The 25,193-nt window shown below is 42.0% G+C and overlaps 1 protein-coding gene across 3 annotated transcripts in view; it reads right to left on the bottom strand.

The window, feature by feature from the left end:
• TENM1 (teneurin transmembrane protein 1) overlaps window positions 1–25,193 on the bottom strand; it is a 624,193-nt gene that overhangs the window by 40,711 nt on the left and 558,289 nt on the right. The window lies entirely within an intron of this gene.

Below are 25,193 nucleotides of genomic sequence, written 5' to 3'. Positions count from 1 at the left end.
TATTGGTCTCCCACCCCTCGCAACAGCCCCATCTCTCGAATTCCAGCAATGTTGGTGTTATCTGGCAAAGCTGGGAAGGACAGTTGATTAAATGTTCTGGTAAACACATTTACCATTTATGGATTTCCAACATACTGTGAATTATTTTCTCCCTATAACTTCAGAAAGACCCTTTTCAGAGCATGGTCTCCTTCAGTTCAGTTCAGTTCAGTCGCTCAGTCGTGTCCGACTCTTTGCGACCCCATGAATCGCAGCACGCCAGGCCTCCCTGTCCATCACCATCTCCCGGAGTTTACTCAGACTCACGTCCATCGAGTCAGTGATGCCATCCAGCCATCTCATCCTCTGTCGTCCCCTTCTCCTCCTGCCCCCAATCCCTCCCAGCATCAGAGTCTTTTCCAATGAGTCAACTCTTCCCATGAGGTGGCCAAAGTACTGGAGTTTCAGCTTCATCATTCCTTCCAAAGAACACCCAGGGCTGATCTCCTTCAGAATGGACTGGTTGGATCTCCTTGCAGTCCAGGGGACTCTCAAGGGTCTCCTTACTACATCTCAAATTCATCTCAAATTATCCCCATCCCCACTGTTGCCAACCTAATTCAGGCCACTGTCATCCCTCACCTGGGCCACTGCAGGAGCCTGAGACACATCAAGGAGTTAGGAGCAAAAGGACTGGTGTGTGCGTATGAGTGTGTATGTGAGTGTGTGTATGTTGGGAGGGGGGGGTCTGGTGTGCTGGGCACTGGGGACACACATGCAAGCAAACACAGATCTACCCTAGTTCCTTTTTCCACACAGGAGTCAGCCTAGCAGCTGTTGTTCACCAACTGGGCACTTCTCAGAGAACAACGTTACGTTATGTGCACTCTCAACTCCACCACTCACTTATTCTGTACTTTATTTCTCTTGTCTTATGGCTAGACAAGGCAGAAGAGTGGGCCCCATTCCTGGCCAAGATAGTAGCAGTGATGTAGCTGCTCTTCTTTCTGCCTTGAGTGAAAGTCCAAGGAAAGCTTTGTTTTTCTCATTGAATCTGAAAGTCTGAAAACAAGATATGGGCTGTCATCACATTCTGAGGCCCACTATTTCCCAGTTGGAAGAGGCCTTCCACTCAGTAATGAAGTGGACAAAGGCCAGTCTGAGATAAAACTCCCTCTAATGCTGTATCTTATTGGAGGGCAACTGGTGACACTGTAAAGACAAAGGTTGTCTCTGACCTCCCCTCTTGCACCACCTGGGGCTCTCTGCCCCCTGTGTCTGAGCGTCTCCCCTAGACACCCAGAAGCCTCAACCTGCGCTCCTGTCTCTACGTGCCCTCAGTCTCGACATGGGCTGGCCCTCTCTGGTCAGTACCATATGCCTCTGGGCAGCTAGGAATTTGAATGCTAATGGAGTATAAAGCCGAGCTTGTGTTATGCATGTTCTACAGAGCCTTTCAGACTGAGGCCATTGGATGAACATTAAACATCAGCCTTAACAGCTCCCAGAGCAGTTTGCTGTGATGTGTTCTTCCGCACGTCTGTCTGAGGCCCTTGCATGTCAGTGCCCTGTCAACTAAGAGGGAGAAGAGGGAGATGGTGCATTTCCGCCGTGGGCCCCCACTCTGGACCTCCATATACGCCATCGGGGTGGTACAGAAGCTGTTTGTGTGCACTGGGCCTATGGAGCATGGTCCCCCAGGAAATAAGCTGGCATTGGCTGAGGAAGAGGAAATGAATTTATTTCAGTCCAACACTCCTATTTGGATCAAGTCTGAAGTCAGCGACCCAGAAAAAACAAAGCTGGCAGAAATGACGTTTTAATTATCCCCACTCCGAGAGCTGAGGCCAGGGCAGAGGCCAGGGACAGCACACACCTGGCAGAAGTTAGAGAAGGACACGTTTTGGACTCTGTTCTCTGCTGTCAAGGCTGCCTCCAAAATAAAGGCTGGTAGTTGGAAGATGAGTTGTTAAATTCTCCAACTCGCCCCATCTGATTTAAGTCAACACTATTGGTGTCATGTTTATTAGGTTTAATATCACCTCAAAAATACACCAGCTACTCTGTTTGTCTTTTGTTCCATCAAATAAGTCTCCCTCTGGCAGTTTCCTGTGACTAAAGTGGCGTTTGTGCTTCTGAGACACTTTCTGTACCAGCTACACAGAATCCCTTTAATTCCCATTTGATTTGGCTGGGCAGCTAGTCTCTGAAACCTCCTCAGATGAAAGATGTGTGGCTACTTAGTAGTCTGGGGCCTGTGTTTTCAGAAACTGAACCTTTTCACCTCTCTTAGGTTGTTAGTTCCTTTTATATCTTTCTCATGTTAAATACTCCCATTTCCAGGTAATTTTTTTAAAGGAACTGGTGGTTTGTATCAAGGCATTTCCACAACATACAAACCTAACGTAGAGGATGGAGTCTTTGCACTGACTCCGGCAGTCAGAATTAGCAGCTATTAGTTGCAGAGAAACCCCAGAATCACACACTACTGAGGTGGGGCTAAGGTTCACCCCTGAGGGCTGTTGGCATTTGTCCAAGTGGACAGAAAGAAACATTTCTTTGGGGGTGTTAGCAGCAGAAAGAGTTGAAGGGACAGTCGTGAGGTTCTGGGATCTTTGCATTGTGACCCAGCTTGCAGGCAAACCATTTGGCCTAATTTGTGGTCATTGCCCCACCTTGTAAAAATACATTAATTTGTTTGAAATGTCAAAATGTATTTAAGCTAAACTAGCAGTAAAGGTCACTGGTGTAGCCGCCAGCTGGTGGAATATGCCCATCTCCCAACAACCTTCCCTGAGAAATAACCCTGAGCAGAAAGGAGCCTTCGGTCTGGATGTCAAGCCTTGACAACACCACGTCTTCCTCTGCTAACTGAAAATTTGCCCTGAAGGCACTTGGCTCTCAGGTCAGTCAGTCCCATGGTTGGCTTAAAGAACAAGCTAAGTTTGACCCAAGTGGTAGTTTATAAAGCAGCAGGCTCCTATAGGGGAAAATCCATGTGTAACAGCAATATCTGAATATGAGCCTGTGATTAGACCAAACTAGCAAATTTCTCAGTTATAAACTTCATCCCACACTGTAGACACAGACCATAATTAGTTAACTGGGGCTCTCCTTAACAGTTTCAAGGCCGGTTCTTGCCCATATTAGTGTGCATGCTCAGTTGCTCAGTTGTGTCTGACTTTTTGTGACCCTATGGATTGTAGCCCACCAGGCTCCTCTGTCCTGAGGATTCTCCAGGCATATTAGTGTGTAATCCTGGCAAATGAGGTATCTCCTATGAGTCTCTGGTTTCTTCATCTGCCACAAGAAAAAGAAGCTAATGATAGTCTACCTACCTTTTAGAGAGATTGTGTGGATTGATTGAGATGGGGATGTAAGATACTCAGACCAGGGTCTGGACAAAGTAAGGGACAGGAAATGGTGTTAACATGAAAAGTGGTTTCAAAGTCACAAACCTTTAGGGATCTAGCCCAGTTACCCAGACTTCACTTGTGCACATCACAGGTTCATGAATTTTGCCTTAGCCGTCCACTACTTGCACTACTATTGACTTAATATTTTTCTTTAAATTGACCTACTTTTAAAATATAAATAGGTGCTGCCCCTTCCTTTGAACTGGTCCTAATCAATAACATCTATAAAATTACAGGCCCACTCATCTGAGCCTTTAATAAAAGTAACTACTGTTTACTGAGTGCTTCCTATGTGTCAGGCTCTTTACATGGATTATTACTTTATATGCTTAGAGTAATCACTTGAGAAAGAAACTATCAATATCCCCATTTCCAGATGTCGGCTCTTAGCCTTTCTGCTTTCTGATTTCTCACCTAGAAGAATGGACATGTTTCTTCATGTTCTTCTCACCAAGTCTGGCCTTCCCTTTACTCTAAAGGTTGATTTCAACCTTTTTTTTTTTTTTTTGGCTGAGAAGGTCAAAGCTCACTAGCAATTGAGTGATTTATCTTCCTCTTTCTCATTTGTTTTCTTTCAGTTCAAGGCTTTGTGGGTACCTGCTCTGTGTCAAGCACTATTATAAAGGTAAATAAAAAAGGTCCCTGCCCTTGATTAGTTCACAGTTCAAGTGACGGAAGGTAGATATAGAAACAGGTCATGTCAATATAACGTGGTTAATTGCCAAAAAAACACATGTCTAGGGTGACATGTGGACACATAGGAGGAAGTTTGGGGCAATACTGCTATTATTAGAAGAGAATGTAAACGTAGTCTTAAAGAATGGGACCTCCCTGATGGTCCAGTGGCTTAGACTCTGAGCTCCCAAGACAGGGGGCCTGGGTTTGATCTCTGGTTAGGGAACTAGATCCCTCATGCTAAAGATGCCACATGCTTCAATAAAGATTGAAGATCCCATGTGCCACAATTAATATCTGGTGCAGCCAAATAAATATTTTGTAAACATCTTGAAGGATGAAACAAAGGTACTGAGAAAGCACGAAACCATATGGGAGTGGGGCGTTCGCCACAGCCTGGGATTGTTGGAACATAAAGTAGGGTAGGTAGTAGCAGCAAATGAAGTTCACGTTTCCAAGGACTAATTTTAAGTCTCTCCACTGGGGCACTATTGTCTTTTGTGGCCAGATAATTCTTTGTTGTGGGGGCTGTCCTGTACTGTATAAGATATTTAGCAGCATCTCTGGTCTTTATTCACTAAATGCAACTAGCATCTTCCCCTGACTTGTGATAACCAAAATGTCTCCAGATGTTAACAAATGTCCCCCAGGGGGAAAACTGTCCCTGTTGAGAACCACTGCACTAAGCATGAAGGACTGTGTATGCTAAGGACTTTAGACTTGAACTGTGGGTGTTGAGGTATCAGCGAAGATCATTTAAGTCGAGGGTTCACACGGTCAGACTAGGGCTTTAGAGAGATCACTTAGGCTGCAGTTCAGGGGGCAGTCTGGAGGGAGACCAGACTGATGAACGAGAACCAATTTGGAGGCCAGATCGTCACCAGTACACTCACACGTTAATGTAGTCATCCATCCACCCAGTTCAGTTCAGTTCAGTCGCCCAGTCGTGTCCGACTCTTTGCGACCCCATGAATCACAGCACGCCAGGCCTCCCTGTCCATTACCAACTCCTGGAGTTCACTCAAACTCACGTCCATTGAGTCAGTGATGCCATCCAGCCATCTCATCCTTTGTTGTCCCCTTCTCCTCCTGCCCCCAATCCCTCCCAGCATCAGAGTCTTTTCCAATGAGTCAACTCTTCGCATGAGGTGGCCAAAGTACTGGAGTTTCAGCTTTAGCATCATTCCTTCCAAAGAACACCCAGGACCGGTCTCCTTCAGAATGGACTGGTTGGATCTCCAACACCACAGTTCAAAAGCATCAATTCTTCGGCGCTCAGCTTTCTTCACAGTCCAACTCTCACATTCATATATGACTACTGGAAAAATCGTAGCCTTGACTAGACGGACCTTTGTTGGCAAAGTAACGTCTCTGCTTTTTAATATGCCACCCAACTCCCTCACAAACATCTGAGTGCTGATTCAGGCACAGTCCCTGCCCTCATGGTGCTTAGAGTTGGCTTTACTGTATCTCATACTTTTTTGTATTTACAAAGCCCTTTGAGAATCTAATTGAAGCTATATACTCTCTCCCTAGAAAAAGGCTCAGATGTGGTAGAAGGAAGTGGTTAGGAGCTCAGGTTTTGGAGTTAAGATTTTCTGGGTTCAGAATTCTCTCTGTTATTTGCTGGCTCTGTGACCCTGGAGCAAATCAGGTAACCTGTCTGAGCCTCAGTTTCATCATCTAGAAATTGGGGATAGTAATATCTTCTCAAAAACTTATTATAGAAACTATACTAAAAAAATCTACATAAAGCACTAAGCACACTGCCTGATACACAGAAAGAGCTCTGTAAAAGGCTACTTTTTATTACGGAACATGCCTGCATTTCTTCACATTCCTGTTAAGACTATCACAATGTTGTCTTCCTTGGCTATCTCATGAAGTTTCCCTCTTTGTCTTTTTTTTTGGCTTCACCATGGGGCATGTGGGATATCTTAGTTCCCCAACCAGGGATCAAACCTCCACGCCCTGCACTGAAAGTGGAGTCTTAACTACTGGACCATCAAGGAAGTCTCTCTCATAAACTCTTAAGTGCAGTCACTTTGTCATGCTCTTTCAAGGTTTCCCTTGCTTTTCTGTCACCAACAATTTCCTCCTTGTTCATTTATTCCATTGCTTGGGAATCCTTTTAAGCCATGCATCCTCCAAGAAACATTTGGCTTATATTGGGATATATTATTTCACATATATTTGTCAGCCAGTTTCATGACTAATATTTTAGCTTATTACTTGGAATCCCTACTGTTATTTGTAACAGTACTCTTGGTACAGTTCCAAGTGTTAGAACATGCTACTTATATATTTTCCTTTCTTTTGCCCCAAATAGTTCTCTATCCCATTTTAGGCATTATGCCAGGCACTAGGGAGCCAGTTCTAACCAAGACAGACTAGGCCCTGCCCTCATGAAGTTGACAATTTTTGGCTGACTTCATTTTCTTCATTCTCCAATAGGTACAGGGTGTTAGTGACATAGAGCAGTAGACGACTTCTGTTACATTCCATTATTTTATGAAATTAACTTTCATGGAAGAGCCTAAGAAACATATCATGACTGTTACTATATTTGGCCATTGCTACCAAGTGCTAATAACTTCTTTTCCCCAAGTTCAACTGTGCTGAAGAAACCAGCTGTATCCCAAATGGCCCTGTCTCCCTGTCCTAAACAGGACACTTCTCATCTCCTTCCTTTTGTACATTTCCAGCCTTATGGCTCATTTAAAAACTGACTGTTTGCTTCTGATCTCCGAGGCCTCTTCAGCAGGAATTTCCAGGAAGCGTACGATTATTGTTTCTGTAGTGCGCCAACCCTGGGGAAGATGCCGTGATGGGGCATGATGCTCTGTGCCAGGTGTGCTGCCAGCTCCATGTTAGATTTCCCCATGCTTCTAAAAGCTGACAACTCCAGATTGTTAGCATCACTTTTTGTCAGTTTTCAAATGGCCTTCTCATTTCTTGACACTGATACTGTCTGAGCTTCTTCAAATTTATAAAAGGGGGAAAAAAACGGTCTGGAGAAAGTTTGGCTTTTTGCAATTGGAAGGCATGATGACACCTTTGAAAGTGATGGCCCTTATTGATCTTGCTTTTAAAAAGTGGAAATTATTAGAAGATGAAATATACCAAGTCTACATGGACTTGTCAACTGGCAAATTATTTTCCATTATCTCATATTCACATTCTTGTGTTTCTCTGAATAATGGCTGGAGAGTTTGAGGAACCCCTCAACCTTTGGTCAGATGTCTCAGCTTGGTCTGTGTTCGTGGCTGCCTAATCAGAAAAACTGACACTTAACTCACATTATTCATGGCAGATGCATAGCCAGGATTAATCTAATCAAGAGTTACAGCTGGACTGATCTTTAGAATCACTTTGCTGCAGAACCTATAGATTAAATCACGTCTACCCCAATGTTTCAAGAACATTTTGGAAGTTGAGGAAACAAAGCAAAGCAAAACAAACAAAAATTCCAAAGTAGACCTGGTATATTTCATATTGTAATACTTTCCACTTTTAATTTATTAATTATTTAAAAAATTTACTTATTTGACTGCGCCAAGTATTAGCTGTAGCACATAGGATCTTTGATCTTAGTTGTGGCATGTGGGATCTAGTTCCCTGATCAGGGATGGAACCTGGGCCCCCTGCATTGGGAGAGCTGTGTCTTAAACACTGTACCACAAGGGAAGTTCCAATTTCCACTTTTTAGAAGGAAGATCAACAAGAGCCATCACTCTGATACAGCATGTGATTTCCAACTCCCCAAACCAAACTTTCTTTAGATGACTTTTATAAATTTGAAGAAGCTTAGACAGCATCAGGGTCAAAACAAAGTGCTGAATTTGTGGTTGCTAAGATGCTGTGGCAGAGACTACCAGTTCTAGGGCTACCCTACCATTATTTCACTCTTTCCTCCTTAGTGCATGCATGCATGCTAAATTTCTTTAGCCATGTCTGACTCTTTGCAACCCCGTGGACTGTAGCCCACCAGGCTCCTCTGTCCATGGGATTCTCCAGGCAAGAATACTGGAGTGGGTTGCCATATTCCTCCTCCAATGGATCTTTCTGATCCAGGGATCGAACCTGAGTCTCCTGCGGCTCCTGCACTGATGGTGGATTCTGTACCACTGAGCCACCAGGGAAGCCCTTCCTTCTTGGTAGTATATATCTAATCTTAAAATTTGGGCACACTGCTGTCTAGAAGAGAAGACATCCTAGCCTTATTTGCAATTATCTGTAGCCATGTGATTAAGTTCAAGGCAATAAGATGTAAGACAAGGTGTGAAAGTCAGTCAGTTCAGTCACTCAGTCGTGTCCGACTCTTTGCGACCCCATGAATCGCAGCACGCCAGGCCTCCCTGTCCATCACCATCTCCCGGAGTTCACTCAGACTCATGTCCATCGACATGAAAGTGTGAAAGTAGCCACACTTTTAAGTTGATGCTGCCTAAGGAGAGCTGACCCAATCGGAATGAGCCCCTCTTGCCCTTTCTTGCAGCATGCAATATGGATATAAGTGGTGGTAATTTTAGCAGATGTCTTAGACCATGAGGTGGCCATGAAAATGAAAGGCATGCACCAGGATGGCGGGGCAGAATTATAGGAGCCTGGGTCCCAGATGACCTCATGGAACTACCACCCAGTCCTGGACTGTGGATCAAGTCTGGCTGCTATCTTGCTTATGTCACTGTTGTGTGTGTGTGTGTGTGTGTGTGTGGCGGGGGGCGGGGGGGGGGGTGTGCGACATTCTGTTCTTCTCAGCTGAATCCAATCACAACCAAGAAAATGCTCTGTTAGGCTTTGTTTGTGTCTGGCACTACTGGTCAAACCAGTCTAGCAACTTTGTAGGTTTACATCTCTGTGATAGATCACCAGTGTTTGCAAAATTAAATTAAATTGATATAAATTAATACCCGAAAATGGCTGACACCGGTGCCAAAGTCCACTAGGGCAGCTCTTTGTTATGAGGATGACTAACTAAGTGATTAACCTCAAGCCTTCCTGCATACCCAGAGTTCCATCTTTGGGTACTTCAAGCTTTTCCTCCAGTTCTGTGACTTATTCAGATCCAGTGCTTCTCCATTATACCATAAATACTTGTTTGCCTTCCTTTGTTTTCTATTAGGTCTGTGAATCGTCAAGCGCAGGAATGAGGGCTCATTCATATTTGTATTTCCAGTATTTGGTATTACAGTTGGCAAATGCTTGTTGAAGGAAAACATTAGTGCCTCATTGGCTGTAACATTTTCAGTCCATGAAAGCATTTTAGAAATTGTAAAACACAAATAAGCTCTAAGAAAAACCAACTTTCATCAACATGTTTGAGTCAGTGAATCTGGGTTTCCAGAGACCCACTGAGGTTAATGGGAATGGCCATACTCCCTCAATCTTAAATTTTAAGTTTTCTGAAATGAGGTTGTATCTTATAATCAATACATACATTTAATGGAGTATCTCTCCTTACTACCTAAAGTTATCAAATTGATGCCATGTCTTAGAATACATGGTGTCTTAGAATTGAGGAAATATTTCTATTTTGGTCCACAGACTTCGAGGATCTCTGAGAGTCTTCCAAGGAGGTCTGTGAGGTCAAAACTGTTCTTAATACTATTTGCTTTTTGTACTTTCTTTGAGTATACAGTGGAGTTTTCTGGAAGGTGCCTGAGGCTACTATAGCTTTATGTTTAAAAAATTCACACCTTTAATTTCCAATAAGGTAAATATTAATAGATAAAACCTACACAGAGAAAGGCTCTTTGAAGTCTCCAGCAATTTTTAGAAGGGTCAAGGGGTCTTGACACCAAAGAGCTTGAGAATAGGAAAGAGTGAATGAAACCACTGTTATATGAGAGTTTCGTTCACACTTATTAAGAAAAAAGTACATATCTCTTTCAAGATGGTTCCTGTGGCCATGAGCTCAGTCCAAAAGCACACTGACAGAGTAGCTGAAAAAATCTCTCCTTCCTCTAGAGACCCAAGGCCTGATGGGTGCTATAAAAGTTTGTTCTGAGAGGCTCCCTCAGAGCAATCAGCACGTACACACTCTGTATGAGTCTGCTGTGTAATTGCCACTACCTCATCTTAATAACAGGCATAATTGCTCTGAGTTTCCGTCACCCTTTCTTGCATCTCCTCTCTGAAGCCTCAATTTTAGAAATGGCACTTGTGAATACACAAAATGTTTAACCACTTCCAGTTTTCAATTTACAGTCAAAGTCATCTATCAGCAGGAGATGAAGGCCCAGTGTGAAAACTACAGAATGTCCTTCAGACTCCACAGCTAATTTGTTTGTAAATTTGATTGTTATTGTAACAAGAACATATTGTACATGATGCTACTTGCCAATTTACTATTTGTATCTCTCTGTTTCTTGGGTTTTATCATTAGAGTCAAAGAACTTAACCCCTTCGGCACTTCTGTGAGTGGGGAGAGGAACGTGAAAGCTTTACTGGTTTTTTTTTGTGTGTGTGAGTTTCTATTTCAATTCAATTTTATATGTATTTCTTTTGTTGTTGTTGTTATCAAAAAATAACTTTTGGGGATATGGACCACTTTTAAAGGCTTTATTGAATCTATCACAATATGGCTTCAGTTTTATGCTTTGGTTTCTTGACTGTGAGGCATGTGGGATCTTAGCTCCTCCACCAGGGATCAAACTGACATTGGAAGTCAGTTCACATTGGAAGGCAAAGTCTTAACCACTGGACTGTCAGGGAATTCCCTATATGTATCTTAAATTCCCTGGTGGCTCAGATGGTAAAGAATCTGCCTGCAGCGTAGGAGACCTGGGTTCAATCCATGGGTTAGGAAGATTCCCTGGAGAAGGGAATGGCTATCCACTCCAGTATTCTTGCCTGGGAAATCCCATGGGTAGAGGAGCCTGGAGGGCTACAGTCCATGGGGTTACAAAGAATTGGACACAACTGAGTGACTAATGCTTTCACTTTTTCATCTTAAATTCCCACTATATATTCAGCACTGTGGGAGACACACATATTGAAGGGGAGACAACCAGAGAACAGTCCAAAGTAACATGAAATCCCCCATGAGACCAGGTGATAAGACCATGCATTTGGAGAGAATTTAGAGTAAGGAGAAGACCACCGTGGGTCTTCATACAGTGAAGGTAGGGCTTACGCCTCCTAAGAGCCAAGGCTTTGCCTACTTGTAGGAGCCAGGGACAGAGAAGGCAATGGCACCCCACTCTGTTACTCTTGCCTGGAAATTCCCATGGATGGAGGAGCCTGGTAGGCTGCAGTCCATGGGGTCGCTAAGAGTTGGACATGACTGAGTGAATTCACTTTCACTTTTCACTTTCATGCACTGGAGAAGGAAGTGGCAACCCACTCCAGTGTTCTTGCCTGGAGAATCCCAGGGACGGGGGAGCCTGGTGGGCTGCCGTCTACAGGGTCGCACAGAGTCGGACACAACTGAAGCGACTTAGCAGCAGCAGCAGCAGGAGCCAGGGACTTTGAAGAAGCCCCTGGAATCATTCTGTAGCATTTCTTCCTCTTGAGCACTTGCAGAAACCTGTCTGTTGCAGGTTGTTAATATTATAGTATTGGCTCGACAGGATAGACCAAGCTTCCAATTCCCTTTGGCACCTAAAGCAATTTACAGGCCAGAAGTATGACTGCATGGCTTTTATGAAATGGCCTGATTTCATTGATCAGCCACTTGGAGATTATGTTTTCATTTCTGTAGCTACTGCTAACCCTGCTTTCTGGTATAATATTTCAGTAAGGAACTATTAAAAAATTTCACCATGGTGATGTTTAGAAGTGGGCAGGGTTCTAAAGGGGAAGAGAAATATCACAAGTCATGATTGCTCTACTTAAAAGTTCATTTCAAGTTAGACTAGAATTCCACAGATTGTGTCTCATCTTAACTTGGTAATGTTTCCAAATGATAAGGACACTAATAAGAACAGATGGCCTAATGAACATTCAGAGGGAAGATTTAACTGGTCTTATTTTCATTAGGCCTCCAGTGTGCTTCCGGGTTTTGCCCACCACTTCCCTGTGTGTAATACAAAACAGCACGTCCTCAACAGATGGCCCAGCTCAGGCTCATGCTTCCAGAACTCTGGAGACTGGCCACCTGACCGCTTACAATGTGTACAGAATCATTTAAGGAAGAGACAGGCTACAGGCTTGAGCCTGAACAAAAGCGAAAAATAGTGATGACCCGAGCTTCAACAAGAGGGGAGTCAGTCACTCTCACAAACACATTGAGCAGCTCTGGTTGAGGTCTCCCTATAACGGCTTCTTACGGATTCACAGCAATGATGAAATCCTCTGTGGCAAACAGTCCACTCTAATTAATGTTTCCTCCAAACCGTAGCCACATCTGAGTGACTCCAGCAGGAACAACGACATGGAAATCTAACACCTCATTGCACACTGTGCTAGTTAGTGAGCGATCAGCTTGCAGCTCCAGACTCACCCCTTTAAAGGCACTGCTCTGTGATACTGGGGTTGGGACTCTGCAAACTACATTTCTTTCTTTCTTTTTTTTTTTCCCCAGCTGGCTTTTTGATAGATCCTGCCAGTGTGGGAGCTAAAGGGATTCTGGGAGGCTAGAGGAGGGAGAAGGGACTCCTTCCTTCCTGCTTGTTTTCTGTTCTTTCAGTGTTGCTGTAACTGCAGCCCTTCCTCCTGAGCGGCAGAAACTGGCTGCACTTTCCAGCTCCTCTCCACACTCACATCAGCCTCGTCACATTCCCTCAGAGGGACCCGAAGCAGCCCAAAGCAGTGGCATCCTCTCCTCAGAGGAGTAGGTACCACTTCAGTGGATCAAATCCTCCTCCTCTCTCAGTACTCTTGCCTGGAGAATCCCATGGAGAGAGGAGCCTGGTGGGCTACAATCCATGGGGTCGCAAAGAGTCAGACACGACTGAAATGACTTAGCACACACACATGTAGCACTCTTGGTTCTGACAATTTCAACCCCTTCCTCTGTTTCCACAGCCCTAGGAGTGGTGGCTGCAGGTATTCTCTCTCTTGTTTTGCAACCCCCTAATGCCTGTGCAGCCTATTCCCTCTACTCAATTTCTTTCTGTTAAAATGACTAATGTGCTTTCTGTTTTTCTGACTGGATCTTTAGTGATATTCACAGCATCAACCCATATACAAGGACAGAGGAAGAACAATACCCACTGCAGGACACTGGTCATAGAAAACTAGTAAAATTGAACCAGAACCAGCAAAGACTCTGGTACTGAGACGATTTATTAGTCACTAGCATCCTTGGTTTATCTATTGACCTGTGAAACTGCCATTTCCAGAGAATATCTACGTAAAATAAACCCACTGTGTGTGGACTTTAACGAAGTTGGTTGTGACTGACTTTAACCAGGGCTTCTCTGACTCTCTGGAAATGCTACGTTGATGCCCTTGTTGAAAAGCTTCTCACTCTTGTAATTTTTGAGAATGATTTCATGGTGGATCATTCTACTCTCCCATACGTCTTTTGAAGACACAGTTCATACTGAATGGTTCATAAAGTGGGCCCATGACAATATTTCCTGTGTGCTTAGAATTTACTTATAAATAATAATACATTGGGCATTTACTACTAAATATCTTTAATATTCTCTCTTGCTGTATCCTTGTCAGAAATTAGGATTGTTCCTTCAGAATCCTTTCCCCCTTGATTTGGAATGGGACTGTATTCTGAAGTGGACCAAATGAACACCTAATTGGCTTATGCATCTCAAGAAAAACATCTCTCAGCGGGTGTGGCCTCTTTGTTTTTTTGTTTTTTTATTTTTTTTTACTTCTCCCCTGTTTCATGGCCTCTTTGTAAGTGTATTATACCAGTCGTTCCCAGTCATTTTGGCACCAGGGACTGGTTTCATGGAAAACAGTTTTTCCATGGACTGCAGGGAGGGAGATGGTTTCTGGATGATTCAAGCACATTACATTTATTGTGCATTTATTTCTATTATTATTACATCAGCTCCACCTCAGATCATCAGGCATTAGATCTCAGATGTTGGGGACTCTTGTTTTCACTTTTGCATGAAAGGATGATACTACTGATGACAACCAATAGAACTTTCTCTTTGAATTGTGCTTCCATTTAATACAGATGGGTTGGCACTGATTCAGGCACTTCACCCTCCCACAGTTAATAAAGAGTAAGTCTACTTTTAAAGATAAAGTCTGAAAGATAGGCCAATAGCTCACATTGGGACTCAGCCCAAGGTGTTGGCCATATAAGCCCTAGATGCTCACCACTGAATTTGCCAACCAAATATTCTGCATCTTAGAGAGTTTCAGGTTTATTTCGGGTCATGGCGCCTGCCAGGCAAAATGTGTGTAAGACTGAGTGGTTCAAAAGTAGTTTGCAAGCTTTGCATCTTGTGACTCTCTCTGAATTTTGAAGATGCTTTCCCTCTGGTGCTTAATAGTTTTAATAAGAGCTAACATGCCATTGTCCTTTGTGTGGAAAGAGGACACTGCTGAGGGAGTTTTATTTATGGGATAAATTATGTTTTCAATATAGCATTGAGCACGGTACTTGACTTTTATTTTAAGGGCTCTGACAACTCTGGCTATTTGCTTGTGTGCAGACATTTCAGCAGAATTTGGCTGTGCTGGAGTTGAAGATGTTGGCCTGCTGTTCTTTACTTCTTATGTAAACAACCACGTGTTCACTTTGGAGGGAGCAATAATGCAGATATCTCGGGTTATAGCTTATTTTACCCCAATTGTGATTTTACCTAAGAGATATAAAGTGCAGTTAAAAAAAAAAAGAGTTTGAATGAATTTGGAGAAGGGAAATGATTGATATTTAAAGGAATTCTGTGGAGAATTTTACTGTAAAGCTTCTCTCAGTTTATAATTTTGTTAAATTTGGGTTTTTACACATTCAAATTTTTCAAATTGATTGACATGCTTTGGAACCTGAATATCTTGATAAAAAAGAAAAAGACAAAGCAACTCACAGACTAAGCTTCCTTCAAAAATCCTAGGACACTGCTATCTTTCTTATGAGCCTCATAACTTCTTTCCTTTTGATTTTCCACTTACCTGGGGGCCTTTATTTTGTCTTGGGAGAGTCATATCTTTTGTGTTGACCTAGATAAACTATGTCTTCCTACTTATATACTTTCATATTAAATTTTTTGTGTGAAATTGACCCACGTAGAATGGCCATCCACTGAATGTGCTGCTCTTTTACCTCCTGATTTCAAAGTTGGAAGATGATCTAAAATCTCTACATCTCAAATTCACAGATGTGTGAAACTCATACTACATCCCAACCTTAGGTCCATAGTCAGTGAGACCCTTCTTGAAAATAGAAAGAAAATGAAGGATTTGGGGCACCATTCAATGCCTAGCATAAACATGCTTTAAGTGATCTAGATAGAGCTTTTCATATCAGCATTAGGCAGATAAAACATTCTGTGAAGGTCACAGCAGATTAAGAGCCATCTCTGGAGCATATGCTTGCTACAGGCCATCAAACTCATCTACAAATATTTGCATGGCTCTCTGAGAAGGTACACCTATGTACAAAGGACAGATGGGAAGATTACATAATTTCTATAGCAGTTCCAAACTTCTTGGCCCTTTGAAAAAATCTTGGTTCTATAAATTATCTGTTCAATTTTCTATTCTGTGAATGGAAGGTCAAATACTACAACTAGTGCTGCTGCTGTTTCTCCTCCTGCTAATTCACTGCACTTATGAGTCACATACTTTGCTAAGTGATTTTTTTTTTTTGGCTGTGTTCTGAGGCATGTGGGATAGATAGTTTCGTGACCAGGGATCAAACCCACATCCCCTGCACTGAAAGGCAGAGTTGTAATCACTGGATCACTGGAGAAGTTCTGCTAAGTAAGTGATCTTTTTAAAATATATCTCATTTAGTCCTCACAACTTTCTTATAGAGAAAAACATCATTATTATCCCCACTGACAGGTACAGAATTTCCCCCAGCGGGACACATCCAGCTAGTGGTGGAGCTGCGACTCAAATCTATGTGGTCTGTGTTCCCACACGGTCTACTTTACTGACCTCTAATATGAACTTTTATTATGAAGGAGAGTCTACCCTCGAGGCCTGATTTTGTCTCTTGCACCCTCTATTAAAGGATTAGAGGAAAGTTTGGCTCTCTTTTTGCAGTTTCAGAAGGTGTTTTCCTGCATTGGACAGAGCAAGGAGAGTAGCTTTGGACTGAGTGAGCAATAAATAACATTATCCAGGAATGCATTTAAATTAGCGACTGAAAACCACAGATACTACAAAATCAGAAGAATGACCTTGCAGACTTATTTTGTTCTTGTGTCCTCCCATTTTAACAAGTGCATGATGAATCAACAGAAAATATTTCCTGAAGATGCCAATTAACACCTTACATCATCCCTTATATTTGTAAAGCGGTTCATACGTTCCAAGTGCTTTTATATATATAAAAAAAGCGATGTCACTTAATCAACAATTGGGTCATTTATTGAATCAGCCTTCATAAGGAGGAATAATTAACTCGCTTTAAAATTCTACTGTCTGTTTTCCAAGTGTAGTGCTGAATCTGAAATGACAGAATCTGAAATGACAGCAACTTCTTTGGGGTCAAGAAGTAGACAAAGACAATTTAATTTTTAAAAATATATTGCCATATTTCAGAGGACAACAGAATAAATGATTCAAAAATAGATGTTCTCTTCTTCAAATATAGAGATGGCAACTAAAAACATTGTTTATTTTGTACTATTATGTAATTTTCAGCCATAAACGCTAATGGATCATTCCTTTATAGGTGAGTAATATGAAGAGCCTCTAGGGACTCCTACAGTCAACTTTAAAAAAAAAATGGTTCTTGGTGCTGTTCGATTCTGTCAAATCAGAATATGAACAATATTAACATTAACTGCCATCTCATGCTCTGTGATAGCATAATTTGATTGCTGCGTCGATGGAGGGTTGTGAAACCTTTCCACTCACCTAACTGATGGTGCAAAGGAAAATATAAAACCCAAGGTTACATGTAATGCCATATGACCTCTCTCTTCACTTCTGATCAAGACCAACACTTTACAGTTGCAAGTACCTGTCCAAAAACAAAGTTCTTTCATATTTGTTTTCTTATTTAACTATCCCAGTAGCCTTAGGAGACAAGACAGGGTTTTATCTCACTTCCTAATGTTGAGGAAGTGCAGACACAGAGACCTTAAGTAACTTGATTGAGGTTGCACTGCTAATAAATGGCAGAATCTGGACTCACACCTGGGACTGTCTATGTTCTTTCTACTAGACACGTTTCTGTAGGCAAAGGGAAGTCGGTGGTTAGGGAATCATCCAGAGAACTTTAGTAAAATATCCCCTAGTACTCTTGAAGATGTGAATCATTGTTCCAAGGTTATAAACGTGTTTTTTAAAAATAATTTTATGTATTTATTTTTGGCTGTGCTGGTCTTTGCTGTTGCCTGCGGGCTATTCTCTAGTTGCGGTGTGCAGGTTTCTCATTGGGGTGGCTTCTCTTGTTGTGGAGAACAGGCTCTAAGGTGTGAGGGCTTCAGTAGTTGAGGCACATGGGCACAGTAGTTGTGGCTCCTGGGCTCTAGAGCACACGCTCAGTAGTTGTGGCTCATGGGCTTAGTTGCTCCTCGGCATGTGGGATCTTCCCAGATCAGGGATCGAGCCTATGTCTCCTGCATTGGTAGGCAGTCTACCACTGAGCCGCCAAGGAATCCCTTATAAATGCACCTGACAAGAAGTTTGCCCATGTTTATTCAGTAGTCATCACTCTCTAAATACTTTCACATTTAAGGTTATTGATATATTGAGCTCTTAGAGAACAGTGTGGCTAAGTTGGCAGTGCCTTCCTGCCATGATTGGTGTAGACTGGGCTCCCTCTTTGGCGTAGAGGATAGCACTACCCCCTCCCCCCATTTCTACATTCATAGCATGAGCCTTTGGATCCATGGGAGGGACAGGCTATGACTGATATGGATTGACAGGGTGCATGTGGCTCAAGTGAATAGAGCAGAACATTGCTGATTTAGGATGTTTGCATCTGGACTGCTGCAACAGCCAATGGCTGATCAGTAAGACTGCTGCACTTCTTACGCCGTCCAGGCATGAGAATAGGGAAAGAAAGTGAGAAAATCCATCGGAGGTTTGGTTGGTATGAGTTTATCATTATTATTATAACACCCCCTGCACATAACATTAAATTTACTCTCTTAATCATGCTTAAACACAGTTCAGTTGTGTTAGATATATTCATATTGTTGTGCAACAGATCTCTAGAGCTTTTTCATCTTGCAATAAGGACACTCTGAACTTTAATTTCCTCTCCTCATTCCCCTTGGTATCCACATTGCTACTTTCTGTTCCTATGATTTTTTTTTTTTTTACTACTTTAGATGTTCCATATGAGTGGACTCACACAGTATTTTTCTTTTTGTGACTGGCTTATTTCATTTTACATGTCCTCAAAGTTCATCCATATTGTAGGATGTGACAAGGTTTCCTCCTTTTTAAAGGCTATATAATATTCCCTTGGATGTATGCACCAGATTTTCATTATCCTGATATGAGTTTTAATGCCATCCAATCCATTAGTTGGTGGCCACTATAGAAGTGGTTGATTCAGGAACTTCCCTGGCAGTCCAGTGGTTAACACTCCCTGCTTCCACTGCAGAGGACACACGTTTGATCCCTGGTGAAGGAACTATGGTCCCACATGTCACATGGTGTGGCCACACAAAAAAAGTGGTTGATTTAGTTTTTAAGCTAACCATAACCAAATATGATGAAGTAAATGGTTGGCACAAGGGCTAGCAAATAGTGATTTCATTTTATTGGTTTGGCCAAAAAGTTTGTTTGGGTGAGGTGTGCTGGAAAAATCTGAATGAACTTTTTGGCCAGCTACACCCTGGGCCTTGTTAATATGCCCTTTGAGCCGTTCTCTATTCCCTAAACTTCTCTTATCTATTTGGTCACCTCTCTTTTATTCCCACCCAGCTGTCCCTGCTGCCCACTGGTCTTGCTGGCTCTGGATAGAGGTGCTTATATATGTTTCAGAAAACTTGCTTACATCTTCCCTGTGTTGCTGTTTATCTAAAGCGCTGCTCCCTCCTTTTACTACATGTCCCCAGTCTGAATTCTCTGCAGCATGGCCACAGCCTTTTTCTTGGCTCTTGAGTATAAGACAGGTTCCATAGTCATTGAAGCATTGGGAGGGTGTGTTCGGGGTGGAGGTGGTGAGATTTTCATCTCTGGTGGCAAGAACTTTAAAAATAAACTTTCTTTTTTCCCTCCCCTGGGAAATCCCTTTATTCAAGCAAACTTATTATAATTCAGATTTTTCTTGATTCCCTACGGAGCTTCACAAAATTCAGAAGTCTGTCCCTGCAGGGAATTTCAGTTATAATGGCCTTCATTCCAAAGATCTAATTCTGTTCTCTTTCAGTGTGCACATGGAGAGTGATGGAAGTGCACAAAGAAAGCCAAGTAACCCCTGAAGAACTTGAGTTTCAATATCATCTGTATCACTCAGGGTGATGGAGGCTATTCTGTAGACATGAAAGGGTTGGCAGGGGACTGAAGAAGAGACAATGAGAGATATTAGGCAAGAGTTTAAAAAGGGGAAAAGAAGGTGCCTTTTCTGTACTAAAGCTACTGTTTCTTTTCTTTGTTCTCCCTGGATTGCTGTAACTTTTCATGCCTCCATGTTATTATATGTAGTTTTTCAAAACAACAGAAAATGCTGACTCCACTTGTACAAAATTGAATTGACATGTAGATTTTGAAGAGGAGGCTTTATGATTCCCTTTTATCCAGTTGTGGTTAGTTTATCTGAAACTTGCAAAAAAAATTGAAAGAAAAATAGAAAATAGCTTTTTTTCAGGCACACAGAGAGCTGAAGACTACCAGGGAGGCAAAGTTTTGAGGCTTGTGCCGACGGATGAGAAAGAGGTAAGTTTTGCTTTCTTTTTTAAAGAGAATGGCCACAAAGAACATTGATTCTAAGTTCCTAAAGTCCAAGACGGGTGCAGGGATTGTAGAAAGGCATCAAATTCTTTCTATTCTTTAAATTGAGTTCAAGTTTTTCTGGACAGAAAGAGTTACCTCTTAGAACTTGCAAATGAATTTTTAGAACAAGTTTTATGATTATTGAGTAATACTGGGCAGTAGAAGGTGTGCTGGAAGACTACAGGTCATTACACATAAGTCTGACTTCAAGAAGAATCCAAAGATGGGCTCCACAAACTGCAAGGAGGGGACCTGATGTTGCTTTCAGTTCAGTTCAGTTGCTCAATCGTGTCTGACTCTTTGCGACCCCATGAACCGCAGCACGCTAGGCCTCCCTGTCCATCACCAACTCCCAGAGTTCACCCAAACTCATGTGCATCGAGTCGGTGATGACATCCAGCAATCTCATCCTCTGTCGTCCCCTTCTCCTCCTGCCCCCAATCCCTCCCAGCATCAGAGTCTTTTCCAATGAGTCAACTCTTTGCATCAGGTGGCCAAAGTATTAGAGTTTCAGCTTCAGCATGGGTCCTTCCAATGAACACCCAGGACTGGTCTCCTTTAGGATGGACTGGTTGGATCTCCTTGGAGTCCAAGGGACTCTCAAGAGTCTTCTCCAACACCACAGTTCAAAAGCATCAATTCTTCGGTGCTCAGCTTTCTTCACAGTCCAACTCTCACATCCATACATGACCACTGGAAAAACCATAGCCTTGACTAGACGGACCTTTGTTTGCAAAGTAATATCTCTGCTTTTTAATATGCTATCTAGGTTGGTCATAACTTTCCTTCCAAGGATGTTGCTTTAGGAAAGCGTTATTAAACAGTTTTTTTCTTAGTTCTTAGATGAGGAAGTGGTGTTTTTGGATACTATGACTCAAAACAAATTATGTCAAAGGATTCTAATTTCCTTTCTCTCTCTCTTTTTTAAAAAAAAACAAATTCATTTTTGGCTGCACTGGGTCTTTGTTGCTGCATGCAGGCTTTCCATAGCTGCGGTGCTCAGGCTTCTCATTGTGGTGGCCTCTCCTATTGTGGAGCTTGGGCTCTAGAGCACATGGGCTCAGTAGTTGTGGCTCATGGGCTTAGTCGCCCTGTAGCATGTGGAATCTTTCTGGGCCAGGAACTGAACCTGTGTCCCCTGCATTGGCAGATGGATTCTCAACCACTGGATGACCAGGGAAGTCCTCTTATTTCCTTTTAAACAGAGTTACCAACTTGGTAAGATTTCTCATGATACCTTTGTGGACAAGTTATGGGAAATATGGGTGAGGGTAGTGGCTTTCAAGCTTGTTTTGACTATGACCTCAGTAAGAATTATATTTTACACTATTGTTCAAGATATACAATTGAAATAAGTCTTATGAAACAATACTTACTTACACTTACCATACATGATGCACTCTGAATTTTTTTGTTATATTTCATTTTTCTTGAGAACTAGTCATAGGCCATCATATTGATTTCCTGATCTACTATGAATCATACACTATAGGCGATAGTTCAAACAGATGGGTTCATAATCTAAGAGATAACTAGTCAAGTGGTGCTACAATTTCCCTGGTCTATCTATCCATAAATTTCATCATGGATGAAGACATAGAAAGCATTTAAATCTATAGGTGACACAAGGCTAGGAAGGGTAGTGAAGATATTGGATGGTAGCAGAAAACAAAGACGAGGACTGAATCAAATGAGCTGGAATTGAATACAAACTAACATAAGATCCTGTATTATGATGCATGTGTAGTAAAAGTAAGCATTATTTCATGAAATTTTTATTCCAATTTATATCCTGAACAATAGTGTAAAATATAATTATTAGTGAGGATTACAGTCAAAACAAGCAAATAATCAAGTTTGTAAGTACAGGGTGAGGAGACGGGCATGAGAGACATGTGAAGTTTTAGTTCTCTATAATCATGTGTTTGCATGCATGCTCAGTCATGCCCAACTCTTTACAACCCCAAGGACTGTAGCCCACCCACCAGGCTCCTCTGTCCATGGAATTTTCCAGGCAAGAATAGTGAAGTGGGTTGCCATTTCTTTCTCCAGGGTACTTTCCCAACTCAGGGATCAAACCCACGTCTCCTAAGTCTTCTGCATTGGCAGGCAGATTCTTTACCATTGTGCCATCTGGGAAGTCCCCCTATAATCACAACACATGTCAAAAGTGACCACAAATCCAATACAGCTTTGACTGTGGTTTCTTAACCTGTGCTCTATTTCCCTACCATTTTTCAAAAGTGCCTTGGGGGTCGCCATACAAAGTCCCACTGCGTGGGAGTGAATTTGAATAGAGAAGGTTCTAGGACACTACTTGTTTGAATCTGCTGTTGGCATCAGTTTTATAAATGGGGACTTCTTTTGTTTGAAGTAAATGTTCTTTATCAAAACCTTTTGAAAACCCCCAGGCAAAATGAACAGAAACAGAGAATAGAGAAAAAGGGTTGTGACAGTCACCATTTTACCTCAGACTGAGTCAGAACACATCTGGATTATTTTATTCATTTCTGGAAGCCTCACTTTCAAAGAGATATAGATAAATGAGAACACATTCAGAGAAGAGTGAGGAGAATGGTGAAGGAAACTCAATATCGTGGCAAGTGAAGTGTTGTTCAATGAACCAGGGATGTGACTTAGGAGGTCTGAGAGAGTTGTTCACATTCATTGAGAAGGTTGTCAGGTAGAAAAAGTGGTTTGATATAGTAGTTTGGTGAAAAGAATGTGAACTTTGGAATCAGGTCAACCAGGTTCAAATTTTAACTCTGTTACTGATCGGTTGTATGACCTTCACTGTTTCTCAACTTCTCTGAACCTTGCTTTTCGTGTTGATTAAAAATAGAGGAACATAATACTTCTCGTGAAAAATTGCCATGAGGATTAAAGAAGATAATATATATGAAAGCACTAAGCATAGTACTTGGTTCAAAAATATATTTATTTCCTAGAAGACAGATTAAATTCATACCACAAGGCCTAAAGAGTTGCAGTAAAGGCTAGATGGTGAAAATTAAAGGAAGATTAAAAAGTTAATGTTAAAGGGATCCCAGAAGAGGTTTCCATCAGTCAGAGACATTCGATGGAGAAAGGGAGTGAGTTTCCTATCCCAAGAGGCATTTGAGGAGAGGCTGGCTTAATATTCTGTTAATAATCTCACAATAATCTCACTATTACTGAATTGTGAGTATATTCTGGAGGGAATGACTGGGGAGAGGAGGAGAATTCCCAGTAGATTAGCTCAATAGATTGAATGTGTGGGGTCAAGGTTGGTTCCTCCAAAGAATCAGGTACTGTTCTTCTTTCATAACCATGAACCATGAACCTCCTTCCACTTGTTAGGCTCATCAGACAAGTGCGTGCTTTGGGGAACCACTTTGTAGTATGAAGATGATCCAACAAGCATATAGAGAGGACTGGTTATGTCCTGGATACTCAGACAAACACCTCAAAGTGTGCACATTAGGGACAGTGCGTAAACAGGGTTATCTGCCTACAAGAGGCCTACGTTGCCTGTGTATCTTCTCTTGGGTTGGTTTGGGGGAGAGCATTAGGCTGGATCCAAGGAGCAAATCAACTCTCAAGTTTGCTATCGCACCAAGAGACTTGGTCTAACTCCCAATTCCATTCTAGTCAGGCGTGAGATGGAAGTGAGTTACCAGAGCTAGATGATTCAGCAGCAGCAATGGAAATAAAGAGCCCGATCTCTTTATAATCAACTCATCTCCTGAAGTGAAAGGCCTGGTTGTTTATAGCAGTGCTTACAATGGGCAGTTATGCCTCAGAGTTTATACCAAGAGTTCAGTTTCGCATTTCAGTAAATCAGAAAAAGGATATTGATTTTGAACAAATGGCTGATTTTATTGTCAAAGCAAATTTCATTTCTTGAGATGATTAGATTTTATTAAACTATTGCCTAAAGTGCCACTAAATAAACAGCATCTTCCTCAACCAAATGACATTTGTCACCCACTAAATACAATGATATCTGGTCATCTCCAGTTGTCACTGAAAGTGTAGAAGTGGGGAAACTGCACATGGGAGTCAGAAAGCTTGTGCTCAGATCTTGGCTGTATCACTTAATAACTCTGTGCTCATACACAATACGTCATCCTTCTGACTACTAGTTTTCTTCTCTGTAGATGGGGGATAATTACACCTACCTCCTAAAGCTGGTGGAGACAAATGGAACAGTGTGAATAAGATGCTTAGGATAGTTCCTGGCACATAGTAAGTTCTCAATAAGTGGTAGCAGGTATTATTAGAATTACTAGAGGGAGGACATTCATTATCTTCTGAGGATTGATTCTTTCTAGGGGCTCAGGTTTGTCTCAGAAAAGTACAGAAGACCAACGCATCACCTCTTAGATTCCAGAGGTACTCTGCTAGCATGAATGGGACTTCCCTTGTTGGGGACCTTTTTCTTTTCTGCGGGATCTTAGTTCACCAACCAAGGATCGAAACTGGGCTCTGGGCAGTGAAAGCAAGGATCTTAACCACTGGACTGCTAGGGTTAAATCCCAGGACCTTTTGGTTTTGAAATATAGGAAAAGTAACAAGGAACTTTGGCATTTGGGTTATATTTCTATAGAGAAACATTCAAGATGTTGTAAAGGATCTTGAGAAAACAGCTGATCCATCTTCCTGAATCCAGAGAGGTCTATATTCCAAGCGTTCATAGATGATTGCTATCCAACATTTGCCTTAAAAGTTTCAAAAGGTGGTGATTCTATAAACTCTTTCGATAATGTATGATGCTGCCACATAGTCTTAGAATCAGTAAGCTCTTCATGAAGTCTGATTCAAATCTTCATGCTGCAGTCAGGCCTCTCTTTTCTCTCCTGCCTGTGCCTGTCAGCAGAATCTGTGTGCTCTCATTTAGACAGCTGTCTCCACCCTCACCCATCAATATATTTTGATTTACTGAAATATAAAACTGAGTACTGTGTAAGCTCAGCTGGATCACTGTAAGTACTACTATAAACAACTGGGGCTTTCCTCCTGGAAGGTGTTATGAAGCTCCCTACTCAGCTTTCTTCCCTCTAGTTCAACACAGCCCATGTGCTTAAGTAAAGTCACGCTAAACCTAAGGCCCCGATCTCCCACCACTGTCAAAACAGACAGGGGAGACTCTGG

This window comes from Capricornis sumatraensis, chromosome X (genome assembly GCF_032405125.1).
Source record: "Capricornis sumatraensis isolate serow.1 chromosome X, serow.2, whole genome shotgun sequence".
Classification (NCBI taxonomy): domain Eukaryota; kingdom Metazoa; phylum Chordata; class Mammalia; order Artiodactyla; family Bovidae; genus Capricornis; species Capricornis sumatraensis.
Note: the sequence above shows the minus strand (reverse complement) of the source record. Positions and strands in the feature narration are given on the sequence as shown.